Below are 23639 nucleotides of genomic sequence, written 5' to 3' on the forward strand. Positions count from 1 at the left end.
GAAAAACATACATATATATATATACAAAAATAAAATTGAATAAATGAAAGGAAGCCAAAAATGAAGTATATATCTATAAAATGTAAATGTGAAAATGAAAATTTAAAAAAGACTTAAAAACAAAGAGTTGATAAAATAAGAAACTGGTTGAAAAAAAGAAAAAAGAAAAGGAAAATTTTAAACTAAAAGATTAAAGAATCATGAGAAAAAAAACCTCGAATTCTATATACTATTTTCCCCTAGTGCTGGAGTTTTGCAGTTCTGTGTGCTCCATAAACTTGGTATTAGCCTGATGTTCCAGCTGGTATTCTGGGGGAGGGGCCTGCTGTGCTGATTCTCAGGTGTCTTTGCCCCCGTGGAGTTGCAGGGTCCCCTGCCTGGGGGCTGGGCTCACTGTAAGCTGCTCTGGATTGCTCTATATGGCTTTTGTTCCCTGAAGGCTTTCCATGCCGCCTTAGAGGATGAAAATAAAAATGGTGGCACCCTGATCTCCAGCCCTGGAGCTGAAAGATCATGGCCCCCACTCTTCAGTAAATCCTCAGGGAAAAGCAATCTTCACTTTTGTGTGCACCAAACTCTGCAGACTCCTGCAGTGTGCACCCGCACCCATCCTCCCAGGGGAAGGATCGCCCACTTGCAGCCACCCCCTCCGCCCTCCCCCCCCCCACCCAGAGATCGTTTGCCTGATCATGTCAAGGTTCATGGTTTATGGCAACCCCAAGCTAAGAGCCCACTCCTGGGCTTGCTGATTGCAGCCGGCTTCCCCACTCCAATGCCTGAGAACTCTGCCACACTCAGGCTCCCCTGTTCTTTCTGTGACCCTGGGGATCCTGAAACCACACTGTCCCACTTAGGATTCTGCCCCACTTTGCCACCTGAACACCTTTGAGGCAGGGGCGTCTCTCACTGGAACAGATTTCTAAAAGTTCCGATGTTGTATACTGGGGCTGTATCACTTTCCAGTGCTGGCTTATGGAGGCTCTCTCCCCCTGCAGTTTATCTTCCAATATATCCCCTCCATTTCACTTTTTCACACTCCTAACTTGCAAAAAGTAGTCACTTTTCTATTTGTAGAATTCCAGCAATTCTTTTCTTTCATCTCAGTTGAATTCTTAGATGTTCAGAATGATTTGCTAGATATCTAGCTGAATTCAAGGGACCAGATGAAACGAGGTCCCCTACTCTTCTGCCATCTTGCCTCCCTCACAGCAGGCATTGTTTTAAACACTTATGGATACAGCAGTGGATGAGGCCTGTAGTCTCTGCCCCTACAAAGCTCATAAATGGGTGAGGAGGTCAAAGGATGAAGGGGCATTGCAAAGTGGGAACAATAAAGATATCTGCAAACCTGCCCCCTGAGACATTTTTGAGTTTCAAGTAAATGATATATGTAGAAATACCTTGCAAAATATTAAATACTGAACAAACAAAAGTGTGGTTAAAATGGCAATAATGGTAACTAAGATGTGTGGAATTTGTATTAGTGGAGCAAGAGAATAGCCCAGTTTCTTAATTTCTCACCCAGAATTTAAGACAAAGTTGGTCAAATACCACCAGTGTTATATGAATAAGTATTTCAAATAATAATTTGACCATGGAATTAGAGATTTCATCTGTGTTGTGATATCTGGAAATTATTATAAAACTTTATGAATATAAGGATAAAGTCACCTGAAGAAGCAAATGGGAAACTTTCTTTTCTACCCTCCAAAATTGCTAAATCTCTAAAATTTGAATTACTATATAACTGCTCCAAAATCATTTTCAAAAATGGCAAAGTAAAACTGGATTAAAATAAATCATGTATTTGTATTAAAAATGTGTTGGCCACATACCCTGTAGCACGCTGTGGAGTCGAGTAAGATACAGGCCCTGCCCTCTGAAGACTCCCAGGCTGATGGGAGAGGCGAACATGTGAACTGATCCTTGTATTATAATGTGGGGTGTGCAATAATGGAGCTCTACCCTGAAGAGACTGGGAACCCAGAGCAGGGGTATCCAGTTGGACCTTGAGGGGGAAGGGTGGGGGGAAGGAATGAAATGGAGGTAGAAAAAAAGTCTTTCTAGAAGAGCCACGACCCAAATAAATACCTAATGAGAAGTTAGTCAGGTAATTCTGTTCTTTCTCTTTTCTGCCCCCTTGAAGTACTTGGTTCACTTGACTGAAAGAGCACAACATCCTCACCTGGTTTTCCTCCTACATTTCTGGAACTAGACCTTCTCGGTCTCCCTTTCTGACTCCTCTTCATCTTCCTGAATTCAAAATGTTGGAGAATCCCAGAGTCCAGTCCTTATATCTCTTTTCTTTTGCATTGACATGCCCACCTGGTAATCTCATCCAGTATCATTGCTTTCAATGGTTATGCTGATGGCTCCCTAATTTATGTCTCCAGCCATGGACTTGCCTCTGCACTCCAGACTTGTATATCCAATAGCACACCTAACATCTCAGCTTGGATGTCTAAAGGTATCTCAAACATAGAATGTCTCAAACCAATTTCTGATATCCCCCTCCAAACCACTCTCCTTCCAGTCCTCCCATTCCATTCCAATTCACTACATGGCAGATCCATCCACTAGGTGGCTCTGGCCAAAACCTTTAACTCCTCTCTTTTGCTGATAACTTCTAACAAATCTACCAGTAAATCCTCTCCACTATCCTCTCATTTTACCCAGAGTTTAACCCCTTCCCACCATCTCTGCTCTAGGACCATCATTTCTCCTATGAATTACTACCCTGCCTCTTAACTGATCCCCATGCTTCTACCCTCAGCCACCTGCATCTCTCAACACAGCAGCCATAGTGATCCTGTCAAAATATAAGACAGATAATTCAGGTCAAGTCCAATCCCTCCAACAGCCTCACCTTTATCTTAGAGAACAAGCCTAAGTCCTTATGTATTAGGTCTCACATGATTTGTTCTACTCACATTATCTCTCTGATCTCATCTCCCATTACTCCCCTCCTCATTCACTCTATCTCAGCCACATGAACTCCTTGCTGTGCCTCAAACTCTCCAGGTACTTTGCTACCTCAGGACCTTCGCACTTACTATTCCTCAACCTGGGATGCTCTCTCCCCAAATATCCACATGGCTCACATCCTCACTTCCTCCAGGCCTTCTACTCTATCAAAAGTTATGTTCTGCAAGCCATTTCCTGGCCACCCTGTCTAAAAGGGCAAGCCATACTCTCAACACTTGCTATGCTTCTTCCTTGCCTTATATTTTTGCTTAGAAATTACCACTCTCTTGTATATTTTACTTAATCAATTTGTGTATTTTTTATCTCCTCCACTAGAATGCAAGCTCCATGAGTGTGGGCATTTTTGTCTCTTATTTACTTTTGTGTCCTGAGCACCTGGAACACTGGCTAATAAACAGAAGGCATTCAGTAAATATTTGTTAAGTGAATGAAGCAAAGGGAATTCCATCCCAGAAAGGAGAAAAGCAGAGAGAATTCATGATGATAAGAAATAGTTCATATCCTTTTAATGAAAAAGAATTAACATATTTTAAATATAGTTTCTAAACTTAGAAGGCAAAATTTAGAAGAAAAAATATTTGCAACAGCACAGCTATATAATGAATACTCTGTGCTTTTTCTGCAATTTCTAATGATTTTATTTTAAATGTTCTATAAATATTTTTAAAAGCTCAATGAATTTTCAAATGCTTCAAAACATCAGGAAGTTATTTTGGAACATCAAATTGTTTCTAAATCATTTTCAAAAAATTTCAACTCATCAGCAAGCTTACAAAATAAACCAGTTTAATATCTAAAATGCTTTTAAACTGTGCTTTAAGATGTTTGGATTTAAAATGGAGGAAAAATTGTTTGGAAACAGTTGTAAATGCCAACTGTTTTCAAGCTGATCATGTTTAAAATTTGACGTTTTCATTATCCTGGTGAGGACAAAGAATAAATCAAACATTTCAAAGTCACTTACAAAGCAACATTTCCAAATTTGGGGCAAAGCAAATTGAAAATGTTCACAGATACTTTTTTTTTTGCCTTGTACTTAATAATAAAAACATGAAAATGTGTCTGTCAATAGGAAAACTAGCAAATAAATAAGGCATTTTAAAATGGAATATTAAAAAATACCAAATATATTCAGCAAAGAAAGTAAAGTGTGGAATAATAGGTAAATCATAATCCCATTTACATTTTTTCTAGGCAGTTTAATGTATTTGTCCATAAGACATACTCATGCATATGACTGTCTGGAGGGATATTTCTTCCCAGATGTTAATGGTGGTTGCCCCTAGAGTGGGAGACTGGGTTAGAGAAATAGGGGGACTTTTATTTTATCCCCTTTTGTGCTGTCTTAAAATTCTCTGAAATATGATGAATTATCCATGAGGGTTTTTTCCTTTAAAAATAAAAACTATGAAACAGTTTCAAATGTTTTAAGCATAAGAGAGCTTGAGATACCGAGATGAATTAAATATGTTCCCAGGTTTGAAGGACTTAAAATATAATAAAATAGCCAGAAATGTTAAGGAATAATTTTTCCACAATATCATAAGCTCTATAGCAATAGCACAAAGTTTAGGAGAGGTACAGAAAAAGGAACTTCTCAACCTATTAAAAAGCATTCCCAGAAGATAATTGGGCTAGTTCTTGAGGGACAGATAGAGCTGAGTCAAGATATTTCAGGCAGATAGATTAGCAGAGCCAACGCATGCAAAGGGCATTTGGCAGGAACAAGTGGCAATTTAGCGTGACTAGGAGATGGGCTCAAGATTTCTTCATGGTTCCTGCTAGGAAGACTGAGCCGAAATTAGGATGAGCTTTGGAATAAAAGAGGATGTAAATAAGTAAAAGCATCAGGTGCAGACCCCATTTTGGTCCAATTCCTATACCTGTGGGTCTTCTCCTAAATCCCAGTGTTTCCCTCTGATAAAAAGCCCCTGAGTCTAGCATCCTCATATAAAGCATCCTTTCTAAAGGTGAAAGGGCACTTCTAATTAACTTACCAAAGGAAGAGACTCTTAAGTAATAACCTTCTTTGATTCAGCTTTTAAACTTTTCCTACTAATGCAACATCCATGATTGTGTTTGACCCACCCAGTGACCCACAGGAATAGATGAGCTAGGATATTTTTGTCTCCCTTTTACAGGGAACGTCATGGAGGCCAAGAGACTTATCACTCTGCAAATTAGTGACTTGGCTAGAACTTAAGTTCATATTCCTGGTACATCCAGTCCAGTGCACCTCCCGCTGGATCACATCATAAAATAATGGATCTGTAAAATCAGAAGTGAGTATCTGAGGGCATGTGCCACCATTCACTGCTCTCGTCTCTTACCACTGGCTGTTGACAGCACCTCAGAGAAGATACTGAAAAGAGATATTCATTTCTTCATGAAATTTCTTCCAGAACAGTAGTCCTTTTTTATTCCTCATTATTGAATGAATACTTATTTTGTTGATGGTTATTCCCAAAGAAGTCAAAATTTGTAAAACCTGTTTTAGGTAGAACTTAATGGTTCAAAAAACAATAAAGGAGAGAAGCTGATGCTCCAAAAGGATAAGGAAAGTGCAAGTCACCATGCTTTCATCAGGAGTTAACTTATGTTTGAAGACGGAAGGATAAGAAACAGGCCACCAACACGTGTTCTTTGTAAATTCACTTTCCTGATTACTTACATTCAACCCAAGGAAAAAAACTCAGTATCTAAAACTACTTTTGCCTTTATATGACTTAATGTCTCTGAACTTCTATTTCCCCATCTGAAAATGGGGATAACAATCATAACATTGAGTGATAATAATGAAAACTATCTGGAAGGCTGGCCCATAATTCTGCTTCCAACCACACTGGAGGCAAAGTAATCAGATTTACCCTCCCACCTAAAACAAGGGAAAAATGGACAGAAAACATAAAACGATGGCTTTCAAAACATTGAACAACAGGCAATGAAGGACACTGATACTTGAGAGATGAGGTGAACCCTAGGATTGCCCCAGATAACCGCTTTGAGAGAGTTTCCTGAATGAAAAAATCATAAGACATAAAAGGATTAAACTCTAAGTAACATAACTACACACCAGAACAAAGCTTGAAATTATTTACAAAAATACAAAAATATCCAGGGACAAATAAGATAAAATTCATAATGTTTGGCATCCAATGAAAAATTATCAGATATGCAAAAAGTATATATATATATACATATATATATAAAATTGATCACTCAAAACCAACCCAGATGACACAGATATTAGAATGATCAGATAAACTGATAGCCCTATGCTATATAGAGTTATCATAACTCTATGCTATATGTTCAAAATTTAATTAGAATTATAACTCTATGCTATATGTTCAAAATTTAATTAGAAACATACTTTTAAAAGACAATAATAGAATTTACAGAATTTACAATAATAGAATTTACATAAAAACTAAAATATGGAAATGCAAAATACACCAGGATTAACAGAAGATTGGACTTTACAAAATAAAATCAGTAAACTTGAAAACATAGAAATAAGCAATGATTTGAAAGACAGTGGCCAAAATTTTTTCCAGATTTTATTAAAATTATAAACCTATTGTCACAAGAAATTCACTAAAGTGCAGCACAAAAGAAAAGATAGGGGCGCCTGGGTAGCTCAGTCAGGTAAGCTAAACGTCTGCCTTCAGCTCAGGTCAAGATCACAGTGTCCTTGGATCAAGCCCTGTGTCAGGTTTCCCTGCTCAGCAGAGAGTCTGCTTCTCCCTCTCTCTCCTTCTGCTCCTTCCCCCACTCGTGCTGTCTCTCTCAAATAAGTAAATAATATCTTTCATATATATATAAAGATAAATTCAAGGCACATCATAATTAAACTGCTTAAAATCACAGAAAAGGAAAGAATCTCAAAATCAGTAAAAAAAAAAAAAAAGCTTGTCAAAGACAGAAAAACAAAGATAAGGAAAAGATGATAGCAGCTTTCTTTTGAAAACAATGCAAGCAAGAAAAAAGGAGAACATCTTTAAAGCACAGAAAGAAAAAACCATAAACATAGAATTAATTGTACACCAAGTAAAAATATATTTCAAAAAAGAAAATGAAATAAAGATATGCTCAGATGTACTAAAACAGAAAGAATTCATCACCAGCAGACAGGCACTATAAGAAATGTTAAAGTCCTGCAGGCAGAAGAAAAATAGTATCAGGTAGAAATACAAATATGCACAAAGAAGGAAAAACACTACATGAGTAAACTGTTTAAGATTTTCTCTTATGACTTACATCTCTTAAGAAAGTAATCATTTTAACAAAAATAGTGTGTGAGGTTTTTATAACATATGTAAAATTAAAATATATGACAATAATAGCACAAAGGTCAGGTGGGGAGAAATGGAAGTACATTACTACAAGATTCTACTACACTTGAAATGGAATAATGTCACTTGAAGGGAGAACATGATAACTTCAAGATGTATGCTATGAACTCTAATACACATAATGAAAAAATTAAAAAGAGTTATAAGAAGCCAACAAAGGAGACAAAATGGATATAAAAAAATATTCAATTAACCCACAACAAGAAAAAAAGTAGAATAAAGACAAAACAGGATAAACAGAACACAAACAGCAAGGTAATAATTTAAACCTAATCACATTAAGTGGAAATATCCCAGCTAAAAAGCAGAGATTGTCAGACTAGACAAAAATGCAAGACACAATCATTTGCTACGTACAAGAAACACAGTTTAAATAAAAAGACACAAAAAGATTAAAAGTATGGAAAAAGATATACCATGCTAACACTAATGTAGCTGGCATGACTATATGAATACCAGATAAAGTACCTTTCAGAACAAAGAAAATTATCAGAGATGACATGTCATTTTTATCATGATAAACGGGTGATTCAACAGGAGGACACAACAATCCTGAATGTTTATGTATCTAATAATTTGTAAATATTAGCTTCAAAATATAAACAGCAGAAATTGATAAAACTGTAAGAATAGATAAATTCACAAATAAGGCAGGTATTTCAGTATCCCTCTCTCAATAATCAATAGAACAATTGACAGAAAATCCGCAACAGAATACAGAAGATTTGAACAACACTCTCAACCAAGAATTGACATTTATATTTACAAAACATTCAACTCAGCATCTATTATAGTAGATTGAATTGCATCTCTAAAAAAGATATGTTAAAGTCCTAATCCTCCTCCCCCTATATCATGGATGTGACTTTATTTGAGAAGCAGGTCTTGCAGATGTCATTAGTTAAGATGAGGTCACCCTGAATTAGTGTGGACCTTAAATCCAATGACTGGTATCCTTATAGGAAAGGCATGTGAAAATGCAGAAAGACATAATGGGAGAATGCCATCTGATTATGAAAGCAGATGCATCCATAAGCCAAAAGACACCAAGTATTACTGGCAACCACTAGAAGCTAGAGCAGCATGAAATCAATTCCCACTCAGAGCTTCCAGAAGGAACCACCCCTGACAAAACCTTGATTTCAGACTTCTAGCCTCCATAACTGTGAGAGAAGTTTATATTGTTACAAGCCACCTAGTTATGGTAATTTGATACAGCAAATATAAGAAACTAATACAGGTAAAGATCAAAGTTTTGTGGGGTGTTTGTGCATGAATATCTAATTGTTCCAGCACCATTTGTTGAAAAGACTATCCTTTATCCATTGAATTGCATTTGCAACCTGCATGATATGCAAAAACTAGCTCCAAATAGATCTTAGACCTAAATGTGAATTCTAAAACTATAAAGCTTCTGGAATATGACACACACACACAAAATGCCTTTGTGACTTTAGGTTAAACAAAGTATTTTTTAGATATGACACCAAAAGCATGTCCCATGAAAGAATAAAAAGATATATCAAACTTTATCAAAATTAAATTTCTGTTCTTTGAATGAAAAGAGAATGAAAGACACACCACAGACGGGGAGAAAATATTTGTTACATTATGTATCTCGTTAAAAACATGTCTCCAGAATATACAAATAATTCTCCAAACTCAATAAAAAAAAATGAAAAGCCAATTAAAAAAATGAATGAAGAATTTAACAGACACCAAAGAAATATGCAAATGGAAAATAACTACATGAAAAATGCTCAACATTCTCTGTCATTAGGGAAATGCAAATTAAAATCATAATGAGACACCACTACATACCTAGCATAATAGGTAAAACTTAAAAGACTGGCCATATCAAGTGCTGACAAGAATATGGAAGGAATGAAGCTTTCATACTGCTGGCTAAGATGTAAAATGATACAACCAGTTCGGATAACAGACTGAGTCTCTTAAAAGTTAAGCATACATTTATCATATTATCCAGCTGTTCTATTCCTTCTATTTGCCCAAATGAAATGAAAGTTTATATGCTTATGCTTATATACAGACTTGTCCATGAATGCTTATTATGACTTTATTTGTAATAATTAAAAACTAGAAACTACCCCAGGGTCCCTGGGAGGCTCAGTCAGTTAAGCGTCTGCCTTCGGCTCAGGTCGTGATCCCAGAGTCCCAGGATCGAGCCCCGCATGGCATCAGGCTCCCTGCTCAGCAGGGAGTCTGCTTTTCTCTCTGCCCTTCACCCTGCTAGTGCTGTCTCTCTCTTTCTCTCTCAAATAAGTAAATAAAATCTTAAAAAAAAAAACTGAAACAACCCATGTGAATGGATACACAAATTATGGTATATCTACACAATGGAATACTCCTTCGTAATAAAAAGTAATGAGCTATTGACATACACTACATAGTGGATAAAACTCATTGATTATTTTAAATAAGCCAAAAGGAGTATTTTAAAAGAATACAGACCAGAAAGAGTACATATTGTATGATTCAGTTTATATAAAATTCTAGGAAATGCAAACTAGTTGATAGTGACAAATAAGAGACCACTTTGCTTGGGACAGGGTCCAGGAGAAGCCAGGGGGAAAGATCACAAAGGAGTATGAAGAAACTTGGGGGTGATGTATATATTTATCTTGACGGTGATGATAATTTCCTAGGTGTATAAAATCATACTCTTTACACGTGTACAGCTTACTGCACATCAACCATACCTCACTATAGTGGCTAAAAAATGAAAACAACAAAAACAAAAAATATCCAAGAGAAAAATGGGCCGGGAGATGTAAAAAAAAAAAAAAAAGTCAAGCTACAGCATAGGGCGTGTGGACAAGAAAAGTCAGGTTAAACACGAATTTAGGAGAGAATATAATGCTGTCTATTTTCTCAGTTTCACGATTTGAAATGAGGAGTTAAAGTTTTTTAAATGATTTCAAAACAATTTGACATATTTCAAAGTAGCATTTAACAAGCTTGGGTTCAAATCTTGACACCTGCTAGAGCTGCTGGACTCGGGCACATCAAAACTTCACTGTAGTAAAATTACAGAAGACCCACCTTGCGATGCCCGGGTGGCTCAGTCAGTTAAGTATCTTCCCAGGGTCCTGGGACTGAGCCTCACATCAGGCTCCTTGGGGAGCCTGCTTTTCCCTCAGCCTGCTGCTCCCCCTGCTTGTACGCACTCTCTCTCTCTCTCTCTCTCTCTGACAAATAAATAAAATCTAAAAGGAGGAGGAGGAGGAGATGACCCACCTCAATGAATGGAATGTCCTGGCTCAAATAAATGGTAGGCCAGATAGCTCTGGTTCAAATAATGCTAGATTCAGATTGCAATCAGTGTGATCAGGCCTCCATTTTTATCCCTCTTGGATCTGCCTTCTGCTACTCTGGCTTTATACCAGACTTCACATTTTCCCCTAGAAATGCCAGGACAGCAGCTTCCATCTCAACCCCCTTCCCTAAATCCAATGGGAAAGATAGAACCTATAGTCCCATTGATTCACAGAAAGTTACCTAATTCCTTCTGATAGGCCTGGCTTAGATCACATGATCATCCTGACCCAATCTCTGTGGATAAGGAAATGTGATACTCTGATTGGTTGAAAATCTGTATCCAATACTCTATTCATGGAGTTGAAGTAGAATTCCATCCAGAGGGTGTGGGAGGAGTTTTGCTCCAATCAAACATTGGGGACCATTTCTAGAAGAGAAGAGTTTGGCCTCTGGGGAGGCAAACACCGAATCCCCACTATGAGCTTCAAACCCAATTTTCAGCACATGACATTTGTTCAGGAAACAGTAGCTTCAACTTTAATTCTGGATCAAAAAGGAACAGTGATGTTATATCATGCAAATTGAGGACATAATGGGCGCCTGGGTGGCTCAGATGGTTAAGCGTCTGCCTTCGGCTCAGGTCATGATCCCAGGGTCCTGGGATCGAGTCCCGCATCGGGCTCTCTGCTCCTTGGGAGCCTGCTTCTCCCTCTGCCTCTCTCTCTCTGTCTCTCATGAATAAATAAATAAAATCTTTAAAAAAAAAATTGAGGACATAATGTCAATAAAGCAGAAAGAGTTTTATCTAGTTTCCTCAATTTTTTCCTCAGGAAATTAGGTAAGACCAGATAAGAAGCATTTTCAAGCAGGATGTATCAGGCTATAATCTATAAAAGTAATGTTAAGGAAACTGAGGCTGGGAATATTAAAACGGCCATCTGCTATTTGAGGGATGTTTATCATCCTTTTTCTGGTCATAAGGCCCCATCTCTTCATCTCCAAGGACAACCATATAATTCAGATGTAGCCAATGAGAGCACACATCCCCAGCCTACACTGGTTCTGGACAGGTTTGTGACCCAACCTATGCCAAGAAGAGAAAACTAAGAATCTTTACTAGATTTTTTGGAAATAGGATACTCTTCCTGACAGAGTTACTATGCTGGTAGTTTATAAGTCTAGAGCTGTTGATGATTACCTTTGTCACCATTATGGAGGGCTTGACTGAAAAGAGAACACAGAGAAAAACAAAGCTCAAAGAGTGACAGACATTTCCTGATGACCATATTTGAACTCCTGGATCCAGCCATATCTGAATGCAGTGGTACCTCTAGACCTTCCAGTTATGTGACCCAATAAATTCCTATTTTTGCTTAAGTCACGTTTAGCTGGTCAGTAGAAACTCAAAGTCTGCCTACTCACAGAATCCCTCAGCTCCCACACAGCCAATTCAGTCCTGGACCCTGACAAGGCTTTAGGTCACAGTGGAGAGTAGACAACAAATGCAGTTTCTGAGGATCAAGCTATAGATTTCTTGCTCTTAGATTGTCTACTCCTTGCACGTCTGACTTCAAGCACTTGAATTGTCTTGACTGTCAGGTTATTTGGACTTTGTTACTGTTCAATTTACAGCTATGTCAATGTAGAATTTGGAATGAGTAAGTGTAATAAATTGATCCTATTTGCTGTGATGCCAAGGCTTAGGTAGATTCAATCATCTTCCAAGTGATACATCTACAGCTGGGGCTAGCATGGGGGGAAGCATAGAGGGTGAGGAGAGGGGGATCAGGGGGTGAGAGTTAAAAGAAGGCAAGTACAAGAAAGTAAGGAGAGTGACCTAAATGCTGTGGAAAGTACACCGGACCAGACATACCCAGATCTAACTCCACTCTGAGCAAGTCACTTGCCCTTTTGATGCCTCCATTTCCTCCTCTGGGAAATGGGCACAATACTATGTGCTGGGACCACTTTCCCGGGGTGACTGGGAAAAGCAAATGAAATAGTAGATGAGCAATGTATGGATAGTCCTGTTATTGCATCTACCACTTTCATGGGGAGGAGCTAGGGGACATAGCCAGGCATCTCAGAATTCAGGTGTCCCTTTCTGGAGCCTCCCACAAATTACCAATCTTCCCGGTGGAATCTGTCCTCCTCCACCCACCTATTCTTCATACAATAGGAAGGTATAATCGGATGGGAAGAGCAGGAGTGATAGGTCCAACCAAATCCAAGTTTGAGGCTGGCTCCACTCCTTTCTAACTGCATGATCTTGAGCAGGTGAGTTGGAGACTCAACTCCAGGGACAATGAGATAGTGGCGGAGGGAGGTAGGAAGGGAAGGGAACAAACAGGTAATGAAGACTTAGTAAGTGTCAAACATGCCAAGCATTTTTTAATTTTAACTGGCTTAATCCTCAAATGACTCCGTAGGGTAGGTATCATTTTTCTTGTTACATAGGTAAGAAAATGGGCTCAGGTGACAAAGTCACTGGCTTACAATCACACAGCTGGTGAACAGGAACATAGGAAGGATTCCAGTCCTGGTTTGAATGAGTCTAGAGTGCTTCTTTGTTTTACCATTTCCGCTGGGAATAAATTCAATAATAATAATGATAATAATATTAAATGATGGGAGGAGTGAACACTATGGAGTACTGTGCTCAGGACCTCAGAACAGTATTTCATTTAATCCTTTGACATCTATTTGACATCCTTATGAGACAGATCCTAATTTCCAGATGAGGAAACAGAGGCCCTGAAAGTTGAAGCGACTTGCTCAGGTCACAGATATGGTAAGTGGCCAAGGCAGGATTTGAAATTGCAGTGTGACAGCACAGCCTGTGATCTGTTAACCACTATTCAGTGTGGCCTCCTATATAACAGCATTTGGGAAAATGTGAACTGAGGGCCGCAGTTCACACGGAGGTACTCCTGGGCCCAGAGCTTGATGGGGTGGCTGCTCCAAGACTCCTCACAACTGTGAGGTCTGGAGCACTTTCCTAAGCACCTCCAGAAACCTTTCTCCTGCACTCAACTACCACACTGCTGCATGCTCTGTGCTCTGTTGCTCTGTCCAGTCATGGGCCAGAAGAGGGTGTCCATTCACCCAGAGCCTATGCACCACAGGTCTGTTGTATAGACAAAGGTACCTAGTGCTGCACTTGGATTGAGATTGTGTTGCTACTATCTTTACAACCTATGCCTTAATTATCTCACTTAATATTTGGCAGCCCTTCAGGTTGTAATCTCAGGATCATGCGATCGAGCCCCACATTGCACTTCATGCTCAGTGCAGAGTCTGCTTGAGTTTCTCTCTCCCTCTGCCCCTCACCCATCCCGTGTTGCACTCTCTCTCTCTCTCTGTGTCTCTCTAATAAATGAATAAATCTTTTTTAAAAAATACTCTTGGCAGCCCTCTAAAGTACAGACTATGATCTCCATTTTATAGAAAAGGAAACACAGGCTTAGCAAAACTAATTAACTTACCAAAGGCCACACAGTCTTTTATGTATAAAACTGGATTTGAACCCAGGTTTGCCTGACTCCAATGTCCAGGCTCTCATGCTATACATGGCCCCACCACATCAGGGATTCTCAATCTTGGCACTCTGACATTTGGGATCAGATAATTCCTCTCTATGGGGACCTTGTCTTATGCATTAGGATATTTAGCAGCATCTCTGGCCTCTACTCATTAGCTATCAGTAACATCCCACACCAGTTATGGCAACCAAAAATGTCTCCAGATATTAACAAATGTCTCCTGGAGGGCAAAAAAAAAAAATGTCCCCAACTGAGAATTGAGATGCTCCCCAAGGACAATCTCACTCTAACATTCTACATCCCTACTTCTATTAGAACTCTGACCAGTTGACATCCTCCAGGAAAGCATAGAGGTTGGTGATACTGTTTATCACAGGAAATAGACAAAACCTAGTGGAAACCTTCCCAGGACATGCGTAACACATCCTTATAGGGTGACAGCCAGTTCAACTGGCACCTTTGTGCTAAAGAAAGGTGCACCCACTGAACAAATTACTGCATTGCATCTTTTTTACTTTTTAACATCCTTGAAGCTGACATGTCTTATAATCAATGGCCTTTCAAGATTTTGATTGGCAGCATCTTATCTTTCTTAGTTGTACATAAAATAGTGGTGCATCTTACCAACAATGGCATCCTAAATGGGTTGACACAGAATTTGCAAAGCTCCCCCACTTTCCCACCCCTGGTGAACACAAACTAAAATAAGTCACCCCTTCTGAGCAAAGGTGGCCCCAAAGGCCGTGGATTTGCAAATGGACAGTACATTGGTGTGAAGATAAAGATGCCACTTCCTTCAGGAAGACACAGGGCACAGAGCTTGGGAGAGAGAGCACAGGCTTCATTTCAGCCCCAGGGGCATTTGTGTAACACACAACCTTACAATACACGGTGGTCCTGCTGTCCCTTATGATTCACTATCCAACTCTGCCCAACCCCAGTGGCTAAGAATTAAAGTATCATCAAATGCCCCTGGATATCAGATGGCTTCTCAGAGCCTGAAATAATTTCATGTTACAATTGGTTGAAACGGTTTCCAATTTCTTTTTTCAAATCCCAACAAAGCAGGTTGTTTTACAGACTGAGAATGCCAACCAATTACCTACAACTCAAAGGCGAGTGAATAAACATCCACGATATGATTTTTTTTTTAAAAAAAGGGAAATACTCCCTCAACAGGAGATAAATGTAGCAAAACATCTATTAATATTGTTCCCTGAAGAAGAATGAGTTAGTATAAAACTGGGAAGGACAACAGCCATGCATCTTTCTCTGTCTTCATAAAATACAGCCGTCCTTAAAATTGATGTGATTACTTGTGAAGCCAAAGTTTCTCTACTTTTTCTTCTTTGATAGCTGTGTGTGCCTTAATGTGCTTTAAATGTGTAATAAAAATCTAATGAAAAACATACATTTATTCAATGTGGCTGCTACAATATATGCTATAAAGCCCGAATCCTATAAAGTTGAGTTTTATAGCATTTCTTAAACTTGTTCCTTCTACTTATAGCTGCCCTACAATATTGGTCAGAATTTAGTGCTTCTCTCTCCCACCTCCATCTCCCAGGAAATTACTGAGCTTAGACATTCAGTTTCTATCCCTGCCCCTTCCTTCCAACCTAGCTCCTACACTATCCCCCCACTCCCCTCAACTTCCCAGCCTCTCCCCCCACCCCATGATATTCCATCACAAAGACGTTTATGTGAGGCATGGCTTGTCACAAAACCCATGCCAAAAAAGCACATGACCAGGCCAAAAACAACCTTTTATACTAAAATGTTAAGCAGTGGAGTTAGATCAGGGCTCAGCAAACTACAGCCAACTCTGGCCTACCTGTGTTTTCACAAATAAAGTTTTATTGGAACACAGCCTTTCTCATTTGCTTAGGTATTATCTATAGCTGCTTTCATGCTACAAAGGCAGTTAAGTAGCTGCAACAGAGACTGTATAGACCATAAAGCCTAAAATAGTATCTGGCCCTTTACAGGAAAAATTTGCTAACCCCTGGGTCAGAGCCAGGTTTCCAAGGCTAGAGTGCCTGGGTTAACATCCCAGCTCTATGCTTTACAGCTCTGAGCTCTTGAGCAAGCTAAATATCCTACCTGCACTTCAATCTCTTTGTAACTAAATGGGGATAATAAAAAGAACCTACATCATGGGGTTGTGAAAATGCATAGCCCTTAGAACAGTACTGACAAATGATGCAGTAAGAGCTCAAGAGTTAGGTATTATTACTATGCCAACCCACATCCTCTGCTCACTGGCACTCACCAAATGATGAAAAAGTTAGTCTACCCTTCCCTCCCTAATCTTTCTCTGTCTTCTCAGTCCACTGTCTTTTCCCACACTTTGGCCACTCCAATAAGACCTCTCAGATTTGCATCCAAGGCCCTCCACATGACCACATCCTACCACTTCCGAAATCTTTATTCCATTCTACTTTCCAGTGGATTCTGAAATGTTGGGACCACACTCCTCTTGGGGTTGGACTTCCTCCCTAGGAATATCTATCCAAGGACATGGGTTGACTGTTGCAGTTGCTCTAGGTTCTCATGGTTTAGACAAAAGCAGTTCTTTCCCTGAGATCACCCCCGAGTAAACCACATTAAGGCAGCATGTTCTCAGAGTAGCCACATTCTACCCACACAGAGCAAGGGCCCCGGTCTTCACTCTGACATCTGCCTAATGACATGAGGATCTTTAATTACTCCCCTCTGAACAGTGAAAATAATTTTTCTTCCTTGACAACAAGTGTCATAGTTTAGGTTACCCAAAAAGCTGCCCTGAGACAAGGCTGCAACTTAAGTAGTTTATTTGGGAAGTAATCTTGAGAAATATCAGAAGAGGGGGAGGAAGTAAAGCAGAGAAGGTATATAATAAATAAAAGGTGTATAATCAGGCAACTTAAAAGTCTAGGTAACAGGCACTTAGTTCTGATATGGATCTCGAGATACAGTTCAGAACATGTCTCCAAGTCATCTCAAAGGGGCCAGGAAGCGCCCTCCCAAGGCTCTATCCACTAATTCCGATCAGTCACTGGGTGAGGTGACTCCCTAAGGTGTTAATTATCTGGCCCTCCCAGCCTGCCAGGCATGCAGGGATAGCAATTGGAAGTCAGACCAGAGTGCAGTGAAATGGTAAAGAGGCAAGGGGATAGGGGCATCTACAGCATTAGAATCAACACCATGCCAAATAAATTACCCTCAGTGGGAGGAGGGGATGGTATTGGTGTTATGGAAGATTGCAATTTTATGTAGAAATTGAAACATGCTTGTTAAATAGAGCTGCCATGTGGCTGTTAGACAACAATTGCCTTAACCAAAGGCAACTAAAAGTGTTTGAATTTGGAACAGAGTATTTATTTTTCTGGTAGAATTGCTCTGGGATGTTTAAAATAAGAGCAGCTCTCTACCTTCAAGGTATTATTAATGTTACTAGACTGTCAATCAAGCTCTGTTTTCATTTGTCCTAGAAGAAAATGTCCCCTTTTCTCTGTACTTAAATTGTATTATTTCTCCTCACTGGTACTACTGAGCAAAACTATCCCTGTAATGACATATCAAGCCTTTTAAGACTTTCATTTTCCTTTATATAAACACAAATAACACAAGTTAGTCTATATTTTACAATGCAATAAGTGAGGGACAAAGATATTCTTAACATTAAGCATCCATATCAAATTCACTCATTTTGCAGCCCTTTGTTCAGGCCGTTCAATCAACAACTAGTTTTTTGAATATTTATTGTGTAATTTGTTAAAGGCTAGAGGAGGGTGTTAAAAATTAACAAGCCATAATTTCTGCCTTTAGAGAGTTTAAAGTATAATAGTATTGCAGAGAGCATTTGCTATTTTGGGTCTGCCAGCATCCTCCCCTCCCTTTCAGTGATGGCCCCCTATCTCAGTACATAGAGTGCCCATCCAGGGTCATGTGGAGGCTCCTGGGGGCAGATCTCAGGGTTCTGACTGGAGTGGCAAAGTGCAGGACAAAGCAGTACATATAGTCCCCATATAGACCTGTACCTATAACAGGTCATGGGACCCAGGCCAATCGGTTCACTGAATACTCTAAGAGACATTGATTTGTTCAGAGGGAACCACATGATAAAGTTTGTCCTCTCAGAGTAAACTCCAGGAATTGTGTGGGACTTGCCAGAAAGAGATGCTTTCTCCTTTTCCTGTTGAAGTTGAACTGAAACTGATTTAGGCTGGAGCTCCTGCAGTCATTTTACTCCCATGAGAAGAGAGGTTATCTGAGAATGCAGCTAAAATGGAGGAAGTGGAGGGGAAGGATGAAGAGAAGGAAATGGAACCCTGATGAAGCTCTTTATACCCTGGACCAAACATTCACCACCCTGGACATTTTGGGGATGGTACCCAATGATGCCCCTTTTATGGCTAGGCCAGCTCAAAATAGATTTTCTAACAAACAGAAAGAGGTTTAACCAACCCAAAGTGAAATAACCCCGATATTTTCTGATGAGGAATTTCAGATGTCCATCAGTTTCATGAGGCAACAATGTAATGTGGCCACTGAGATATTAAATGTGTCCTTTGGATGTAATGACAGGATATAGAGTATAGAACCACAGAGAAGGGGTTCTTGATCATGGCTGATCAGACCCCATCTAGAATATTCACAAATTCTGCATATATCACCAGATAAATGGAAGATATTTGGAGAAGGGAAAGCAAGATGAGATAGTATCTCAAAATCATGTCATAAGAATGACTGATATAATTGAGATGGTTGTCTAAGAGAAGAAAAAACAGGAGAAGTTATAATTTTATAGTTATTTGTACAATTATTTAATTGTCTGAATGGGGCATTTTAAGAACCACCAAGTCAATAATGCCTCCTTTTGAATGTGTCTCAAGACAGCCTTTGGCTTTTGACTGTGACTGAGGGACTGAAAATCTGACAACATGCTTTGCTGTTCTGTGAAAGTAAGCCTAAAAGTAGAATTCATCAGTGCTACTTGAAAGTTTAAATCTGTTACAGGCAATACTGGAGTACTGGATATTGTCCATTTATCCAGCATTGTGTGTTCTCATTTAACTGTGCAGAAGTTCTCATGTTGGCACAGTCAGATTCCTTAACAAACTGAAACATCTAATGTAACACAGCTGCCCAATCAATGTAATCACAGCCCTGACCACAGCTCTTCAATCTTCTGTAACTAAACAGCATATTCCAACATCAGGGGATTTATTTAACAAACATGTTTGAAGTGACTAATGATCATAGGACATTGTGAAAGTAAGCTCTGGTTGTTGTGTGTATAATTCGGCAGGATATTATTTATGTTCTTAAAGGACTTACCAGTTAGCATTAGTGATGTTGTGTATGTAAGAGAACAACAGTGGTACATCAGAGAAGGCATCTAAGAAACTCATGTCTCAATTCCACTTCCTCTTGCTCTAGACAGAGACTGCTAATGATCATGACAATCTTTCCCCCTAGATACAACCTCAGAATCCTTCTCAACACAACTTCCAGGCAACTATTGTTAATCAACCAGATTTTCTTCCTGAGATGAAATATACTTGTGACTTCTGACTTGGGGAAAGGAGATTGATTCCTACTGCAGAGATTGCTGGTACTAAAGGAGTAGCTAGAATGTCTCCACATAGAGATTTGAATAACATTCTCACCATATGGAAGAAACTACATGAGCCATGACTGAGATGGGAAAGTAATGCAATTTGGCTGAAGCCTCTAAGAGTGAAAATGAGGCTGTAAACAGATGACTAGGCATTAGATCGTACACTGGCAACTAACAGTTATTTGGAAGGTAAAAAGAACCTTCAAAAATATTATATCAGAGAAGTATTATGTTTTAGAAATGTCATTGGCTGGACTCTAGGAAGATAACAGGAGGAATCCAAAATAAAATACAGAGAGAGGAGTTAAACAATCAAAGCATACGGGAGAGAAAAAATGAAGGTCTCAAAACGAAAGTAAAAAATGACAGTTGGAAGAAGCATCATGGAGAAAAGAATGATGGGGTACTGGCCTGTAAGTGGGAAGAGGAGGGAAGGGGAAAAGTTAGATCTTGACTCTGCGATTTGGGGTTTGAGTGAGAACATACAGTACCATTAACTATGAGAGGTTAATTTCTTTTGGAGCATGCTGAGCTTGAAGTGTGTAAGACATCCTGTTGAGATTTCCAGGTAGAAATTGAGAATGCAGGCCTGGAACATGAGGGGAAACAGAGGATGGAGACATGGAGGGGAGAGAACCAGTCATGAGAAGGTAGGAGCTTGGTTCGGACTAGAGGAAGGATGGTCAAAAGGCTACTTGTAAGAAAACCTACATTTAGGAAGCAGCCTGAAGTAAGAGAGTCACATGAAGAAACCAGAAGTGGAGCACACTGTTTTGAGATAATAATCCCTATCCAGAGCTATAGATGATTTTGAATCAAATAGGATCTTTTTTTTTTTTTTCCTAGCAAAGCAAGCCCCCAAAGTAGCCTTGGCACTGACTGTTGATATGGTCATTTAGAGGCCACAATCAGAATCACTCACTTCCCGGATGCACAGACCTTAGGGTAAAGAGAGCTGTGCACAAAGCTAAGAAGTGATTCTTTTAGCTACAGACTCAGGTTCAAGCCAAACTGGCCTCCCAGGGCCAGGTGCAGAGAAGCAGCCACTCATGTGCCTCACATACATCTAAACCAGCACTTGTTAACACCTGAAAATGTTTAAAAATAAATATGATGGAAAAAACTATCTATCTATCCAAGGAGAAAGGTCATCAGAAAAGGCTAATCAGGTCTAAGAGATTCTTCTTTGACTTTCAAGGGCCCTCTACTGGGCCTGGTACCACTAAATATGGATGGATGATGGATGATGGATGATGGATGATGGATGATGGATGGATGGATGGATGGATGGATGGATGGATGGGTGGATGGATGGGTGGATGGATGGATGAGTGGGTGGTGTGATGGGGTATGTGGATGGGTAGATGGGTCGAAGGAGCATAAATTCGTTGATAGTGATATGGAGTAACTGTTAACATATTGGAGTTAGTGTCTTTCCCTTCTCCCTGACAGCAAAAGAAGATACTGGCTTACGTCTTTTCCTTTCTACACCCTGTACAAAGGATACTTGTCACAGATCTTCTTTCAATCTTTGGAAAAAAGGACAAAACAAAAGCAATAAAAAAACACCCACATACACACTGATTCCTGTGAAGAAAAGACTGAGAGTTAATGATGCACTATACCACAGCTCCTCCCACCCCTGCTCTACATGGGTGGTGTGTGGTGGGGACAGAATATCTAAAATGAGGAAGAGAACTCTGCTTGGGTATAAGTTAGTAGTCCCCAAATGTTGCTGGACTCAGAAGTTGTGAAATGACACAGGAGTAGGGTGCCCTCCATGTTCTACACAAGGTGCAGGTTGAAATCAGAATCCCTGCTTGGATTGTGCTCCCCTGAATGTAAGGTGTGGCAAAGACAACCTCACCAAATATGTCATGGGTTTCCTTGCATTTCCCAGACTTCTTGAACTAAGGGTTCTGACCATGTAACTATCTCTTGTCAATGAATTATAAGTGGAAATGGTATATATCCCTTCTGGAGTAATGCAACTAAGAGGTGATGTGTCTTTTCCAACTCCCTCTTCCCTCTCTGGTGATCTGTAAACCACATTTCTAGATATCACAGTTAACAAGATGGAAGCGGCTACCAGAGTGAGAAATGATGAAATAATTGGACCTTTGAAATGTTACATCACTGAGATGTCAAGGTTTATTTGTTATTGTAGCATAGCCTATCCTTATTCTGACCAATACCTAATACCACTCTGGCCATGAACTACATATATGCTCACAGGCTCGTTACAGTTATGATAGTGACAGTGAATAAATCTTTTTAAAGGTCCTCAGATACATTCTCATACCACCTCATTTTCTAATTTGTTGCCTCTAAAATATACAAACACTCATACAGTGCTGTATGGTCAGATGTACATACCAAAAATAGATATTTATATATTTTAGATCATACTTTTAATACAAATGGAAGCCTGAAAATACAAAGAAAAAAATTTAGCATCCATATCTACCCAAATCAACTACTGCTTGTTGTTTTCTCTTACACACACTGTATTAGATTACAGTATGTTTGAAGCATGCTTTTTAGAGCACCAAAACACTTACAAAAGCAATAATAGGAGGCACGATTGATATTACATCTATATATAAATAGGAAACTGGCATAAAGTTTAGTATCCTGTTTTCAAGACAGTCCATTTAATTTCAAGGAACACTTAAAGAACTGCTCGGAAGATAAATCATTTTTATTTTGTAGCTTCAGGGGTAAATTTTAACTACCCTCTCATTTTTTCTATTAAAAAAAGATACGGGAAAAAAATGAGAAAATTTAATTTTTTCAACCCTCTAGCCTAAGTATTAGGGACAGTCAGAAATACAAAGAAGGAAAAAGGAGGGAAAAAATGAAAAAGGCTTTTGGCTATTATATTGTTACAATTTACCAATACTGTCCTGTAAAATTTTTATGTGACATCTTAAGATGTGATAAAAAAAAAAAAAAGTCGTAAGTTTGAAATGAAACTGTCCCTCTAGTTCTCTTCTAATCAGTGCATATGTGAAGCTGTAGCAAATATCATACCTGAATTCTGAAAGAAAAGCAAAGGTAGATCATAGGAAAAAGATGTAGAATAAAGCAAAAGACACAATTTTTATTTTAAAAAATTAAATTGAGGAGTGCCTGGGTGGCTCAGTTGGTTAGGCAGCTGACTTCGGCTCAGGTCATGATCTCGGGGTCCTGGGATTGACCCCCCACCCTTGGACTCCACACTCAGTGGGGAGTCTGCTTCTCCCTCTCCCACTCCCCCTGCTCATGCTCTCTCTCTCTCTCCCTCAGATAAATAAAAATCTTTACAAAAATAAATTAAAAATTAAATAAAAATTAAATTTATTTTACATAAATAAAATACAAATTATTATATTTATTTTTTAAACAATACCATTACACATTAAATCATTCTCAAGGTCTATAGAAAGATGGCAAAGTCTCTATCAGTCTGTCAAATATTATAGAAGTCACAACTATTTTTCAATTTCTTCCACTAACTCATCCATCCTCCCATCCATCCATCCATCCATCCATTATTGATCCATCCCTCTACCCAAGCATCCATTTATTTCATTCACCAAATGTTCAATTAGCCTACAAAACACAAAGTGCTAACCTCAAAGAACTTTGTAAACTATTAACAAATAATTTTAGGCCAAAGCTAACACGGATAGGACATAGGAGAGGTACCAAAAAAGTCCTGAGAGTTAAGAAGAAAGGAGCAATCACACAGTGGAGATCAAGAAGCATTCAAGGAGAAGGTTGAAGGGGGAATGAAAGGCACAGCAGCCTCTTGTTCAGTGCCTTACAGATGACGCTGAGTCGTGAAGCTGTCCAGTTAGCTGTCTCAAAGTAAGTTTATTAACTGCCACT

The sequence above is a fragment of the Leptonychotes weddellii genome, chromosome 1 (genome assembly GCF_054177405.1).
Source record: "Leptonychotes weddellii isolate Sample4059 chromosome 1, ASM5417740v2, whole genome shotgun sequence".
In the NCBI taxonomy this organism is placed as follows: domain Eukaryota; kingdom Metazoa; phylum Chordata; class Mammalia; order Carnivora; family Phocidae; genus Leptonychotes; species Leptonychotes weddellii.